Below are 10,552 nucleotides of genomic sequence, written 5' to 3'. Positions count from 1 at the left end.
TCTCATCTACTTTCCTTTATAACTAAAGGAAAACCTTTAGATGAACAGTAAAATTTTTGAATATCCACGTATTTATCTCGAATTCTCCACCACTTCCCTACAACTGTTTTTAAGTGGCCACGTTTTGCAGTTGCCCACCAATTCCCCATCCTCAACCATTCGATTCGAATCGAGAACTCCTCCCTCGACCTTTCCATCCTCAACAATCTTCTCCTTGTCCTTCATGATGTGTCGATGGCGGTGATGGCGGTGATGGTGATGGCAGTGATTATGGTGTTTTCGCCGCTTCGCATCGCCCTCCGCCGCCTCCGGCGACGGCGATCGGTGCTTCTTTAATGATGGAGTCTGGAGAGGCTCTTGATCTTCGATTTCCATGGCGAATATTGAAAATTTTATGGTTAGGGTTTGTGAAGGGCGCTATCAGTATCGCTCTTTTAGGGCTTTTTCCGAGGCTGAGATCTATCGAGGATTTAGCGAAACGACGATTGAGAGGTATCGCTCTTTTAGGGCTTTTTCCGAGGCTGAGATCTATCGAGGATTTAGCGAAACGACGATTGAGAGAAATTAGCAGCATCCTCTGTTTCCAATCCTTAAATAATGCGTAATGGGATTTTAAGCTTTCTTACTGTCAACTACGATAAATCTGAATTGTTTTAAACTTCTTTATCCCATTTTCAATATCAGTTATGAGAGAAAGAAGTAATGTTTTACTGTTATTTCTTAAATTGTCTCGAGAGGCTTCAGTTAGGCCTTGCTCCAATTAGTATCTGCTTGCAAAATTGCTTCTTGATTACATTACAAATCTCACTGAAAACAAAAGCACACCAGTTTCTTTTGAAGAATTTAATTCTTCAAAATTGTTTGAAGAAGTTTCATGCGAATTTTAGAATCACGCAACAACTGATCATTTTTAATGCCTCCTAATATCCTTTGGTATTTTACTATTACATGAGTTGTATTGATTCATAATTTGGTTTTAGGTGCATCATGCCTCCTAATATCCTTTGGTATTTTTCCAATAATTAATTTATTATCTAAATGGTGCATCATGCATGAAGTTTACACTATCGCCTAAGTTCGTGTAACAAATTGCCAATCCTCCAAAGTTCTCCTAAAATGGAGAATGTCTTGAAGGAAAAGATGATAAATTAAGGAAAAAGATGATCAATTTTCTATGTGCAGAAGTACATTCAACTCTTAGGCACAGTTAAAGGCGAAATAAGGCATACCTGACCTATAACTGAATTTAATAACAAACGTAGTTAATGTGAATCTCACATCCAGGATTGTAATTAACTTATTCGAACTTTTCTTTTTACTCCTTGCATGCAGGTCCTTGGCCATCAGAAGACGTTCTTGCTTACTTTTGTATAAAGCATTCAGATATTTTTAGGTATACTATGAATATGACCTTACATTTCGACAGTGCTTAAATTTTTATTTCTGATTTATTTTTTTAATCAACTATTCTTGACTACTATCGGCTACTTTCATCTAAGATGAGGATGTCATTTATTGTTCAGTTCTTCTTCTCGTGCACTCTTGTGTGCACATATAAAGGAGCCTACGATGAATAACAGGAGTATGAAAAAAATATATGAAAAATTATAAGGCAATTGTTCCCATCAGATGCATTACCCATAGCAAAAGGAACAAACTTCAGCTTCTAGAGATGGTTAGTTGCATAGTACAAATTAACAAGACGAAAATGGCATATCTTTTTGCTTGCATGGTCCCCTCCGTGCCTGCGTGTGTGCGAATTGGTTCAATGGATTCTTTAACCGTTTGAACTGGGATATTAGGCTCAGAATCCTCTTCAAATCCCATTTCCCCATTAATTTTCTCTCTGTCAACATCGAAAGGTTCCATTTTCTTTACTGCTTCAATATTCTTCTCCTCTTCCCACTCCTCAAGATTAGATTTTGAACACTCCTCTACCAAATCCATATCAATTCAATCTATAGATTATAAGATCCCCAAACTTGATCCCAAATTATCATCAATAGCAACAAATTCTTCAGGAAAAGTTTGAATTTGGAGATTGGATGACGAATTTGGAGGAAAAAGCGTAGCTGTAACAGGAGGAAATTTGTGGTCCAGTTCTCCTCTGCATGCAGGTATGCCTATTTTGCCTGTTGCGTTTCTTCCCTTTTGTTCATCTTCTTTCTGACTGACAATGTATATCATCAGGCTGAAAGTCTAGAAGAGGCTATCCATATTGTTAACAACAATAGGTACTTATTTTGCTTAGAAGAGGAACTTGGAATCTGACTACAATTTATCTTAGCTCTAACATTGAAGTCACATGTTTTATTGCTACGTTAGGTATAGTAATGGAGCGTCTATATTTACAATGTCCGGTATATCTGCCAGGAAATTCCAAACAAAGATAGAAGCTGGCCAGGTAAATCATTAAATTTGCAGGCAAATTTAAAAGTTACATGTTACTATGTTAGTCATAAGAGCTCTCTTGTGAGGGCAGTATCGGAAGAAATTACATATTAAGACTTTTTTAGTATCCTCATTACATTAGTTGGAAACTAAAAGGAAATGACAGAATGAATGAATGGAAAGAGCGAGAAGAAAATTAGTTTTTCACTAGGAGATTTTCCACGTGATTTAAATAAACTAATATTGTGTTCATTGCATACATATTTAGTTACCTATTTTGACCTCACAAGAGATTGGATGACGAATTTTGAGGAAAAAGAGTACCTGTAACTGATTATTTTAAAGTTCGAATTTGGAGATTGGCTGACGAATTTGGAGGAAAAAGCGTACCTGTAACTGATTATTCCTCTGAATTAAGGTTTCCTTGGATCTGAAGATGGAAGGGGATCAGATTGGGACAGCGAGCTCTCGAATTATGAAAGAAAAATAGTGAGGAGAAATGACAGAGATAATATGATAAATTAATCTACTCAACTTCATCTTCCGCCTAACCCATTTTATCATTTGATATAAACTAATTACCTTACTATGTATCTATTTTGCAGTGCAATATAATGTCTTCAAAATACTGATCAAGGATCTCAATGTCCAAGAGGCGGTCATCATTGTAAGTTTATTAGTAAATTCATATTATGTGAAGCTTTTCGTGTTGAATTAAGTTGTTATATTGTCCATAAATATTGGATTATGACTCTCTTTTCTTTGTCTATAAATGTTGAATTGGAATCTTCCTGATTGTTATTTGTATCATTCATAGATATTAAGATAAGTCATTATTTTGTCCATAAATGTTTAATCATATTATGTAGTTGTAATTATGCAAAAGTCTAACATGTATCTTGAAACTTAATTTTCATACTTTTGTTAAAAGTAATTACAGTAGATTTGATCTTTTTTATCTGTATATGTAAAATGTTTGCTGTTTTATTTAAAGACTCTTTCTATATGTATATCTACCACTACTATGATTATTGCATTAAGTCATTGCAATTAAGAATATTATAAGATTTACAGGAGCATATATCACAGTTGTCAAGTTAAAATGTCAGGTTAGAGGATTACTGGATCCATAATGTTGAACTTCACAACTATATATATTACTTGAAGGGATAAGCAAGAGATTTAACTATCCGTGTCAAGAGATTTAACTATCTATGTTTCTAGGTTTAAATATGGAGTTCAAGTACATGATGAATTCCCAACATATACCTATCTGCATATCCTCATTGGTTATATATAATAGTGATGAAACAAGTAATTATTGTACATAAGGCTTGAATGGAGTTATTGTTGGCTATTGATGTCTATCTGCATATCCTCAATGGTTATATATAATAGTAGATATTAGACTAATATCCTATAATGTATTCTTATATCATTACTACATTTAAATATTCCCCCGTCCTTCCATCATGGTTTCAAATGACTGTTCATTACTTAATTGACCATATTATGCTAATTTTAACCAAGGAATGGTAAACTGTTGGGGCATGATTGTGATGTACGTTCATCTTCCAGCGGCTGGAAGCCACCTCTCAACCTGGGAATGTGGAGGCCATTTTATCTACAACAAAATATCATAATTTCACAATGCCTCAGAGGTAGAATTATCTGAATGATTGGCTGCAGCATCTCTCGATGACCAAGGATTTCACGCCCTAAAACAACTTTGTTGTAGTATTGATGTGAAAATTGCACCCTGCATCTAATGCAACTGAATAAGAATGAGAGAAAAATTTATTTGTCTTATAGAAATTTGTTTGCATATGTTGGATGATTGTGAAAAAAAAAAGCTTCAATAATTTGCATTGAACAATTTTTCCCACTGTTTTTCCCCTTGTTGGAAATGTTCATTACAACATATAGAAAATTTCATATTTACTTCATATATAATAATTTCAAATATGAGATTGACATTCAATTGCAATAGCAATAAGATATTCTATTTTGCAAGTAACTTTGCAAGATATTATAAAATGATATATTAATGCAAACTTACACTAAAAGATATTCTATTTTGCAAGTAACTTTGCAAGATATTATCAAATGATATATTAATGCAAACTTACACTAAAAGTGCAATCAGATGCAAAGATATTTTGTCAGTTATTTTACTTAGATATTCTATGTTTTATGTAGTCATAATTTACTCTCATGTAAATAAAATTTAAGTTCTTAATCCATTACTTACATTCCATAATTTAATAACAAAACTATATAAATAAAATTATAAATTTAGAAAAAAACCACGTGCATTACACGTGCAATCAACCTAGTTCTATTGAAATTCAAAACTCAAGCGCGGTGAACATGTATCCAAATCCATTGACCTCAAACAAGGACCATAAAGTCTATTTAATTGAAAACAAACTTAAGGGAAAAATTACCAAATTGGTACCTAGAACAGACGCTATTTACCACTTTGGTATTTAAAAATTCTCTGGTGTCTTTTTGATATTTAAAGTAAGTAAAAGTGGCAAGTAGGTACAAAAACTTGTTGACGTTCATTTTTTCAGGTAAAAACTGTTTGGAAAATTTCTTTCATCCCCTTGACCTCTTAAATTTATCATATTTTACCATTTTCTCTTTTAATTCCCCAAACTCAATTTTCTTCTAACTTTTCACCCAATAAGACTCTACTTCACGCTCTCTTTCTTCATCAATAGAGCCCCTTCTCCTCCTTCAACCTCCCACTATTCAAACTCAAACCCAAATGATTAACCCGTTGTTTGGATTATGGTTTGGATTTTGAATTTTGGATTTTGGATTGGGATAGGTTGAAGGAGGAGGAGGGGCTCCATTGATGAGAGAGTAAAGGAGAGTGAAAGAGGGTCTTATTGGGTAAAGAGGTAGAATAAATTTGCGTCTGGGGAAGTTGAATGAGAAGAATGGTGTAAAATACAATAAATTTAAGAAGTTAAAGGGTGGAAGAAATTTTTCCAACGGTTCTCGCTGGAAAAAATGAACGGCGATAAGTTTTTGTACCTAATTGCCATTTTTACACACTATAAATACCAAAAAGGCGCCGGAGCATTTTTAAATATCAGAGTGGTAAATGATATCTATTTTAAATACCAATCTCGTAATTTAATCCAAACTTAAGGTATATTTAGCAACGCCCTCACTATCCAAGTTAATGAAGCTAATCTAGTTAACATGTTCAAGTGTTGTTTGAGTAAAATTTGAGCAACTCCAAACTTAGTTTTCTTAGTTCAAATTTAGGCCCTTAATCGGGTAAGAACTGAAGCATCCACCTAGTTGGATCAAAATTAACCTAGTTAAGATCTTAACTAGGTTAGTGGAGATTTGCCAAACACACCCTTAACTTCAATATAGACCACCATGCTCAAAGAGAATCCATAAGCCTCTAGTGAGCTAAAATGAAGGAAATGATAAGAATGAACATGGCCCTCTTGAATTTTCTATGCTTAAACAATAGGTAAACTATCAAATTGAAACAAATATTTATTGAGAGTATGCTCTTGGCCTCGCGTGGAACAAAAGATAAATCGATTTTTTTTTTTAATTTCATGAGTTCCTTTTTGATATTTGCTTTATTTGGAATATGCAACCTAAGCTATATCCATCCCTACTATAATGAACGAGTTGGGTGCTCAATGCTCATCCTGCAATGCTCAGACTCATATTGTGGTACCTAACCCTTCATATAAACTTAGGCTGGAGGAAAATTATTTGCACACCATAAATGAGAAATGAAATAGAAAATTAAGCTATAAGAATAATAAATCTCCATCATTCTCTGAGACTGAGAGTGAAAAACAAAGGGGGAAAAAGCTTCCTCAGCACTTCAGCAAGATTCCTTGATTTCTCATTCTGTTCTCTGCCATCTCTCCTCTCTCTCCCTCTCTCTCGAGATTAAAAACCAATCCGGCCAAGAAGACGAATTCTAAAGGGTTAATTGCAGAAAACACCCTAAAATTTGGGGGGAGTTGCACTAAATCCCGATAAACTTTTTTTATTCCACTAAAACCCCTAAACTTTAGGGGTAATCGTACATAACCTCCTAAACATCTTTCGTTCCACTAAATTTCACATGAGATTTCTCATCTAATCTTCAAATAGCACCATCGGTTCTAACATCTCGTGCGATAAGCAAACGCTAAGAAAAATATGAAAATAATCTCACGGTGTCAAAAGGTCATCTATGTTTCCTTTTTAGTAAAAGCGTACGTGTTTGCCCCATGGCATGTGAGAGTTGAGAGTGCTAATATAAGGTTAAAATAAAATGAGAAATTTTGAGGTAAGATTCAACTGGAATAGAAAAGTTAAAAGGGAGTTATTATATGTCTAGTAATTTCTGAAAGTTCAGGGAGTTTATGTAATTAACCCTGTTGTAAACTTCGAAGTTGAGCCCATTAAAAAGGACTAGAGATGCCAATTCCTTTGACAACCGTCAGTTCAGTGATCAACGGTTCAGATTGATTAACGACACGTCACGGCTGCCCCTCTTCTAAAAATGCATCGCGCACGTAAATTCTAACAGATCCTCTCTTGTCGAGGAGAAATTGGAGCTCCCAAGATCCGCGCTTTCAGGTTCGCTCGGTTTCTCTCTCCACAAATCTCTCGTTTTTCTCTCTCTCTCTCTCTAGATTTTTTTTTATTTTAGATTTTTAGGTGTTACTTTCTTAGTTTTCTTTCTAATCGATGGAGTGATTTGCGAATTTCTTGGTAATTTATTGTTCGATTGCGTATTTGCAGTTGGAAAACTTAGGGTTTCGAGTATAATCATATAATTCTTTACGTTTGTTTATTTAATTTGATATGGGAGCATAATCATTTGAGTATTTTGAAATAAAAATTTGTGGTTATGTTTAGAATTTCATTGTTCAATGTACACATTCCATGAGTCCAGGTTTTGATGTTATTAGAAGAAATTCGATGCCTTTCACAAAGAATATGTTTTCAGTAGATCTATTTTTATTTGATGTCTATATCAAGAATGCTTGTCTTCAGCTTACACAGTTCAATTAGCTCCAGTCAGTATGCTCATCATATTGTTCTTAGGGTAAATTTAACAAAATACAACTTTGGGTGGTGTGTTGCATAAGATTCACATTGGCTTTTTAAGTTCCACAAAACCCTTGCTTTGCATCCCCTCTGATTTTTAGTAAGGTGTTTTAGGCATGTCGTCTTAACTTTCAACTCCAGTAATGGCAGAGTCCCAAAGTTCGAGGGAGTTTTGTGAAATTCGCCAAAGCTCAGGGGGTTTTGTGGAATCTACAAAGTTCAGGAGGTTTTGTGCAAGTCACCCAAAGTTCAGGGGTTTAATACCCATTACTGTTAGATTATGCTATCATGGAAAACTCGAGCCAATCATCATAGCTGTAGGATTTTTTTTTTCCCCACTAAAAAAGATCTAGAAACATGAAAAGTAAGAATCATGATAAAAAGGAGAGTCAATATCCATAGAGAAGAAGATATTATAAACAAGGGCTTGTTGGGAAAGATATTATTCAATCCCGCACCTCGCTAGAGTTTTTTCTTACACATTAACTACATTATAGCTAAGTAAACTATACCGATGTGATTCTTCAGGATAGTAAATACAGGTTTTTCTTCCTCGAAAACATTATATAGGTTAATCATTTAGCGATATGATGTAGGAGCCTAGGAGGTTGCAAATATGGGCATATCTGTTGATCAAAACAGAGGTCACATTGTTGTAAAATTGGATGATTTAATTAATTTATCTTTGTAAAATAAGAAAGTACTATATTTGTATGTGTGATATCTGCTGACTTTATTGTGAGGCCATGCTCCTTTGTTTATAGCAATATTCTTGTATATTGGTGTAGTCAGCATTAAAACTGTAGGATGCTCCCTCAGGTATTGATCCTTGGACTTATATCTGTTCTCCCCCTTGATACTGTGTCAAATTTCTCATGGTAAAAAGAAAATACTTTTAGGACTCATGAAAGCTATTTTCATACTTTTGGTGTTAATGTAAAACCAAAAAGGATATAGGTCAGTAGCTGCAATAGAAATACGTCTTTCGATGCTCGCTGTTGCTGTAAATATTGAACATGAAGGCAACATCAGCTAGAAGAGGCAAAAATGGAGCCCGAGCTTACTTTTTAGGGAAGAGAGCTAGTTAGATGGTCAGAAAACAGGGATTTTAAGAATTGGACATTTTTCAAGTGACATTAATTTTTCTTTGTCGGAGTACTTTTCGATCAAGTCATTCTCCACAACGCTCTGCAGTACTTTTCATCCTTTTAGTAAAGTCATCTTTAAAACAAATTATTTGTCTGCCTAAAAAAACCAAGTTTCTGATTGATCTGTAGCATTTTCATGATAGTAATGGTGTATTTCATTTTATTTTATCTTATAGATTTGCCTCTCCTGAGACGAGAATGTTCATGATACATATTATATTCGACATGATTTTGTTTTGACTTACCCATTTCCCAAACTTCAATTTATGTAGCCATTTTACTTGTGCACGTATGTGCGTTATTGTATGTGACATAGCCATAATGCAGTAATTTTTTTATGATGGTTCATAAAACTTTTCCAACTACAACATATCTTTTTTTTCCTTTGGGTTATTTGCACTTGACTACCTCACAATGCACTTCATTTTTAACTTTGATACCCCAAAGTTCTTCCTTTGGGTTATTTGCACTTGACTACCTCACAATGCACTTCATTTTTAACTTTGATACCCCAAAGTTCGTTTGCGCAAAATATACCCTAAATTCTCCTCACAATGCACTTCATTTTTAACTTTGATACCCCAAAGTTCGTTTGCGCAAAATATACCCTAAATTCTTCCTCATGTTTAACTTATGATGCCACAAAGTTTCCTTTTGCCTAAAAAAATACCAAGTTCAACAAAATTTAAACTTTAACGAAAATTTAACAAAAAATTTAAGCTTGTGGTATCAAAGTTAAATTTTGTTGAACTTTGGGATATTTTACAAGCAGAAGAAAAGTTTGTCGTATCACGGTTAAATTTGTTGGACTTTGGGGTATTTTCTAGTGGGGAAAAAAGCTTGGGGTATCAAAGTTAAAAGGGTTATTTAGATATTAATCTCTTAAATCTTCTATAATTCCATATTAGTCCCTCAAACCTATGAACTTGCTCATTAGTTCCTCAAACCCTAGGGGTCTTGCAATTTGGTCTCTCAATGACTAAAATACCCCTTGGTTATGATTTGTCTCTTAAAACGCATCTTATTCGCAAAGGGTTATTTGCACTTTGGTACTCTAAAATTTACCCCTTTTTAAATTTAATACCTCAATTTTTTTGACACTCTGATACCCTAAAGATAAGTTTACATATTTTTTTGACTTTGATACCTTGGAAGTTTTTGTTTCTGACACTTATGTTAGACAAAGTTTATGCTTCTTTAACTTTGATACCCCAAAGTTTTGTTTTTGGTATTTTGACAACAAAGTTTGGGGGTATCAAAGTTAAGAAATGTTGAATCTTTATGGTATGAAAGTTAAAAATAGTGTACTTTGGGGTGTCAAAATGTTAAAAAGAAGTTTGGGGTACAAAGTTAAGAAAGGTGTAAACATTTGGGAGATTAAAGTTAAAATGAGGTGAACTTGGGGGTATTTAATTGCAAAGAACCCCTTGTTTTCTAGGCTTGTGACATGGGAATAGTACAACACACTGTCCTTAAATTTCTCCACTTGCTGTTTGTTTATAATGTTTTCAATAATATGAGCAGTTTATTTGTTTTCTATAGATCTTTTAGAGACGACTTTGTAAAGAGAAATGGCTGTGAATGGAGAAGCGCCGCCAAGGGGCAGTGCAGCTGCCGCACTTAAACCAAACATAAACCCTTGTTAAAACTTTCTTAAACTTGTTTTAAAACTCTCATTAGTTTTTTTGAGAGCTGAAGGCAATGGGGTATTTATACCCTCTCAAAACTCAGCCAAAAACCTAAGCAAAAGACAAAAAAACAGCCCCAAGCAACGGTAGGAAAACTAGCCGTTGGAAGCTGAAAAAGTCACTGTCGGTCGACCGGAAATTTCATCGGTCGACCGGAAAATTTTATCGGTCGACCGGACCGGTCGACCGATAAAATTTTTGTCGCCCAGTGAAAATTTCCGGTCGACCGACGATAGC

At 34.4% G+C, this 10,552-nt stretch overlaps 1 long non-coding RNA gene across 5 annotated transcripts; it reads left to right on the top strand.

Moving 5' to 3' along the window:
- Nucleotides 142-3,179, top strand: LOC109850861. Of its 5 annotated transcripts, none has more exons than XR_002249578.1 (6): nucleotides 142-492; nucleotides 562-601; nucleotides 1,333-2,117; nucleotides 2,191-2,234; nucleotides 2,326-2,404; nucleotides 2,997-3,179. It is a non-coding gene; the product is annotated as an uncharacterized LOC109850861 (long non-coding RNA). The 5 variants fall into 5 exon arrangements; XR_002249577.1 differs by lacking the exon at nucleotides 2,997-3,179 and adding an exon at nucleotides 2,810-2,878; XR_002249579.1 differs by lacking the exon at nucleotides 2,997-3,179 and having other exon boundaries at nucleotides 1,333-1,393; nucleotides 1,524-2,117; nucleotides 2,326-2,798.

This window comes from Asparagus officinalis, chromosome 7 (assembly GCF_001876935.1).
Source record: "Asparagus officinalis chromosome 7, Aspof.V1, whole genome shotgun sequence".
NCBI classification, from domain to species: domain Eukaryota; kingdom Viridiplantae; phylum Streptophyta; class Magnoliopsida; order Asparagales; family Asparagaceae; genus Asparagus; species Asparagus officinalis.
The sequence above is the reverse complement of the archived record's forward strand: the minus strand, read 5'-3'. Positions and strand labels throughout refer to the sequence as shown.